This window comes from Pyxicephalus adspersus, chromosome 8 (genome assembly GCF_032062135.1).
Source record: "Pyxicephalus adspersus chromosome 8, UCB_Pads_2.0, whole genome shotgun sequence".
In the NCBI taxonomy this organism is placed as follows: domain Eukaryota; kingdom Metazoa; phylum Chordata; class Amphibia; order Anura; family Pyxicephalidae; genus Pyxicephalus; species Pyxicephalus adspersus.
In genome coordinates, this window is record NC_092865.1 from 56,225,735 (window position 1) to 56,231,850 (window position 6,116).

At 37.3% G+C, this 6,116-nt stretch overlaps 1 protein-coding gene across 1 annotated transcript in view; it reads left to right on the forward strand.

The window, feature by feature from the left end:
• TAFA4 (TAFA chemokine like family member 4) overlaps positions 1–6,116 on the forward strand; it is a 119,012-nt gene that overhangs the window by 58,346 nt on the left and 54,550 nt on the right. The window lies entirely within an intron of this gene.

Here is a 6,116-nt window from a genome sequence, read left to right on the forward strand (position 1 = left end):
CATACACCTACCATACTCTGACCATACACCTACCATACACAGACCGTACACCTATTATACACCTATTATACACCTACCTTACACTGACCATACACCTACCATACACCTACCATACTCTGACCATACACCTACCATACACAGACCATACACCTACCATACACCTACACCCTGCAGCCATGGTCCATGAATCTCTCACCACTCCAAGCCACCGCCAACTCCTCATTCGCCCCTGCAATCCTCTTCAGCCATTAGGCAGCCAATGACAATGCAACTCGTGCACGTGTGCAAAGGTTAAATCTACGTCTTTTATTGGAGGTGCCACGTAGAAGACCAGGCTGAAAGCGGCAGGGCACATATGCTGCAAATTTTTTGTTTTTAGTGTTTAGTTCAAGTTCCTAATTTACCAACGCATCCCATGGCTTCATAACCAATCATGGAAAGGTAAATCAGTTGGATAAGATTGGTCAGAAGTAGAATTCACATCAGATTTACTTCTGATTGATCACTTTATCGGATTGAAAACTCAATTTCAATTTGAAAAAACTGGAAATCAGATATTCCCTTAAACATTCCTACATTGGCATCTTCCAGGCCTATGTGTTTCAATGGCAGTAATTGATTCCCACGAGGGAATGTTTGCTGCTCTAAATAAGCATAAGTACATCATGCACACATATATGCATGACACTTAAACTTTAAATGAAGAGTTCTGCATTTAAAATATTTTTATTCTAATCGCTTCATTAAATCAATATATTAATTTAATAGCAAGCAGCACAATTTACAACATTTTTTATTTTTGCAGCTCTTTTGTATTCCTTGCCTATCTGACTGACCTCTTTATATTCGGGTAGCCACAGGGACGCTGGCTACAGAGGAGGTCAGATGCACAATACCGGTTCCTGCAATGAATAAAGCGCAGGCAATTGTTGTGAATACATATTGTAACCTTGACAATATGTTGTATACCACTTCATTCTCAGCAAGCTATCAGCTATATTTTGCCTTTTCATTATTTACTGCTATAGCTGTTGCAATCTCATAATTATGATAGTTTATTCTCCTTTTTTTTATATGTTAAAAGAATTGTGCAACCTGTATTATTTTGTGTTTTCCTGACCCTGAATTGGTCACAGAGGCAGGTGGAATTCGTGGCTATGTTTAAACTGAAGGTTACTGTTCTGCATACATTTACTTTGATGGTATTACTTTACATAATGTTTAAATGCACGTGGAACATGTTCCTAAATAGCACCAGCTTTGTGCTATGTTTTACTATTTAGCAGTGACTTGCGTTCTTGTAACTTGCTTTCCGGATCAAAAAAGCATGTGGCCAGTGTGTGTATTTTGCATTTTTCCACTGAAACAGCTAACCCAAGGTTGCTTGTGCAGTACAGCCTCATAGAAGTCTATGAGACTCATCTCTGACCATGGGACAAAAAAGGTTAAACATTATGCTAAAGTGTCTTCAAAGCAAATTGAAGTTGATCAGCTAGACTACTCATGGAGGTGTAACAATGTTGCTCCTGTAGTGTAGAGCAGTGGGTGAATGTTGTCACTTTTGAAAAGAAAATGTCAGGGTTGACAAAATATATACTCGAATATAAACAAAGATACTTATTTTTACCTGAGATACATACAAACCTTTTGTCTTGAGTATAAACCTAGGGCACAAAATCCATCCGTCACTGCTAACATTCAAAACAGTAATCAACAGAAATGAATAAATAAATACAATAATGATGTGCTATATGTAAAATATTTATTTAAAGAGGAAAAAATAATCACATGGTCCCAGGCAGTATATCTTTTCTACAACTGTTTGCAGGTTAAAGTATTTGGCGCATTTGAGTTGTTTATGTTGGGTCACTTTCTTTTAAATTATCTTTTGTGCATTATTGTTGGAGAAAAATCTTGTTTTATACCCAGGTCAGACCAGTAGATGGTGCTGTATCCTTATGTAAAGTATGTAACAAACTTTAAAACTGCAATTTTCATGAAATTTACACCAGGACACAATGCCATCCACTGGTGTGACCCGAGTATAAATTGAGATTCTTTTTCTAATGGATTATAAGGCATGATTGTATGATACCTAATGTTTTTTTTTTAAATGACAAAATTAAAAACCCACAAATAAAGCAGTAATAAAGTTTAATGTGTGCACGGACAGAAATGGATGTAGTAAATTGTAGTAAAAGTTAATTTTTTGGTTTATACTTTATAAACACAACCAGTTTTCCAGATGCTAGATGCAGCAGGGGCAGACATATAATCTGTACTACAATGGTCAGTGCAGTAACTCAGTGCAATGGTAAGTGCACAGGGTGATACAGACGTATATGATGAAGGCTAAAGGGTGTTTTTTTGTGACTCCTATTCTGCATGTATTGAAGTTAATTAATACCCCTGTCTAATTGATTCACCTTAAGTAAAAGCAAATACGTTATTGATCAGTCACTGAGGAAATGGAAGTGAGATGTGATGCTGGAGGAACATTAGTGAGTCCCATATAATGAGCTAATAAATTACCAGGCATCATTATTATGTGAAAATCCACTTTAATGCCCTTTGAAATTACACGCAGTATTGAATCGGCGAACCTTGTTTCATGCCTATTTTATACTTTATATGAACTCTGTTCAAATACATGAAATCAATCTTTAGCTCACACCATGTGATTTCTAAAAAAATATTTTAAAATGTAAATGAGCTAAAATCTTTCTTATATGTAGAGAGAGCTGCACAACATCTGGATAAAGCAGCAGAAAAAGGAATTCATTTGGGTGTCACTGGTAATGTTGTTTGGGCCTCCATGGCCCACAGTTCAGAGAATTCTGAAAAAAATGAAAGCTCCATTCACACTATGCATTGTTGCATATTTTGGGATTGGGGATTACACCCATAGGGACTTCACACAACATTTGGCAGGTAGGACTCTTCCCATATATTATGCATTTTTCAGGGAATATTTAGATCTGTTCACTCTTTGAGTTCACATTTTACCTATGTTACAGCAATACATCGAAAGACATTTAAAATGGCACCCCAAAGCATAGCTATAGTTGGTAGCAATACATCCTGCTCTGCAATATACTTGGTGTATGGCCATGGTGGTGCACAGTGTTAAAAAATGATCAAGGGCTGTTTTATATGCATTGACGGTCATTGCAGTTGAACTAAACCTAAAAAAGAAAAAATTAGAAGCATGCAGTTTATTCATTGCAGAAAGGACAGGCATTGTCCCTTCTCCAATACCTACCTGCCTGTTGATAATATTTTTTTTATTGTATAAAACGCTGGCATGCACAGCCGTGTTCAATCTTAGAATAGATGGTTCTAAGCGGATGAACACCTGGGCGCATGTTTGGGAATTATGGAATATTGGCCTGTCTAATCAAGATGGCCAAGGATCCCAAACCCAGAAAAAGACCCGGTGAAAATGCCAGCACCCAGGGCCACCATCAGAAATTTCTGGGCCCTATACCAGGTAAGCTTCCTGGGCCCCATTCCATATGTCTAAAAGTACCAGAATTGGAAAAGCCCCTTTGATCGGTGCCCAGTACAGAATTACCCCTTGCCCCCCTCTTCCCCTCACTGCCTGCCAGCACCAGTGACAGAGCAAGGATAGGTGAGCTCAGTTAAAAAAATTACATTAATTAAAAAAGCAGGTACGTTTTTTTTTTGGCAGAAAAGACAAAGCCTGTCCCTTCTGCAATAAAGAAGTTGCCTGCTCGCATTTTTTTATTTTAACATATGCATTAGTTCACATTCATTCAATAATGCAATACAAAGGGGGTGTAAGGTGTTGCCTAGGGCCCAAGCAAGGGTGAATTTGTAGGAGGAGAAATTGAAATGTAGAACTGTAAGTGTTCCATTTCCATTGGTCTTTGGGTGTCCAGGTATGATGCAGCTCCTGCACATGTGGACAAGGATTCAATGTTTAGAAACTTACAGAAGGCATAGAATGTACAACGCAGGAAGTGTTTATTTAAAAAAGGAACTACAAATTGAAAGGAGAATTGGCAGAGGAGACATTCAAAGTGTCTTCCACAAAAACTGATACCTATTTCTATGAATTAATTTCCACCTTAAACATTATGTGCTTTACTCACATAACAACGCTACATCTGTAGGCTGAAAACCAGAAGGGCACGGAGACACGTACGCTTTTTGTGATGCCGGCATTTTTAATGAAAAATTGCAGGATACAGTTTCGGCAATGTGCTGATGGTCTCCACAACATAGCTGTGTGTAAAGCAACAGGAAAAGCTTTGATCTCTTCACATGGGTGGACTGCCTGCGGCTTTTTTTTCTTTTCCTTCTCACAGTGTTAGAATCCTAAATGCAAAAAAATTAAGGCATTAAAATTCATTCATGTAATTTTTCCTATAGAAGAAACTAAGAGAGCACTAATGGGTTGTTTTATAAAGATTGTTCACTTAGCAAAGTTAAATATCACTCAGCCAGCAATAATTAACTTAGTGGATACAGTGAGGCTCTGCTGACTTTATCTGGGGCTTTTTTTGACAAAATAACATGGGTGCAGGGAGCTGGAACGCTATGCATTTGGGACCCCCCCGGAGCTGGAATGCTGTGCAATTAGGACCCCATCCCTTTCCCGTATCATATTTGCCCAGCACCTCATTTTCTTCCTCTGTCCTTACCCCAATATAACAAATAAGACATTATAAATCTATTGTTTTGGCCCCATTTCATCGATGAGTGCATATTTCCAAATAAAAAGCCGTGCAAAGGGGTGAACAAAAAACTACTGTTAACTAAATCGACCAATTTGATTCTGTTTTTTATATTCACTAGATCATGATCGATGTGCCTGTTTTGTATTCCGACATATATTCCTGTGTGCCCATTGGTTATTAAATTACTAATATTTCAATATGGGGTAATGATTTATTTTGCTTTCTTGTTGTAGAACTGTAAAATGTAGTCAGTGGATAAATATGATAGATTTTTTGAGATGTTGACTTGAAATCCTTTTTCCATGTAATTCTAAATAGGATAAATCACCTTTGTGTCAGATACATAAATGCACTTTTTTTTTATAAATAATGTTGGTTCTAAAGCAGTATAATGTAGTTTTTACCCTTGGCTGGCCAATGGGAAGAATGTCACCTTTACAGGTAGCCAAAAAGATCATTGGTGTCACCTAAACTGACCTGAGAGGTAAAAATTGCTCATTGCTCAGGGATCCCCTTGCAATCTCTGGAAGAACCCTGGCTGAGAAACACTGATAGATTGGATTCCTATATTGCTTGTATTCAAATATTTGACAATTAAAGTCACAAGAAAGTAATTGTACATTTTTTTTAATATATTTACTCCAGCCAAATTTATTAAAATTTTCCTTTAAATAACATTAATTTACTGATCCCGCGTGATAAAAAAAAATGTTTAGATGAGTTCTGGTTGTGTTACTTTTGTGATTAGACCCAGTTCTGCCAGCTTTTAGATAACCATATTCATTTGATGAGGCTTTAATGTGGGCACTGTAATAGCACTGACTTTGTCACATCATTGAACAGCAGTGGAAGGCGTACAGAAGCAAAATGAAGCAAAAATACTTGTTGAAATCGAGAAGAGAAGCAAAACACAGGCAAGTGAGTCGACTCAGCATGTTTTAGCTTTTTGTGTACTATATCGACGGTGGATTGGAGAACTATGTGTGCAGGTGGATTAAAATGTTTGTAAACTGTAACAATGAGGTTCTTTTTATTTGCTTTTTTGCTTAATATATTACATTTTATTTTTTTATATATTTGGTATTATTATGGTTTATGGTTTATATCACAAGTTCATAGTCAAGGTAAGCATATAGACTATTTGGAGCATTTAAATACAGTGCTTTTCTGTGGATTTTGTAAACCTTTTTATCAGCCCTGCCCAATACTACAGAACAAGTTCCTTATGTTACAGATCGGAGGAGAGAAGGGAAGTTGTTCTTTAGTCTGGACACATTTCTTTTCCAGGTTTCCTTGGAACTCTAAGGTTTCTCCAGAAGATTGCCAGGGGTTCTTTGATCTGAGGATATTTGACCTACCATAAGATGGCGCCTGTATAGTCTTGGGGTCATTTCCACTTCACAGAACCAGCTG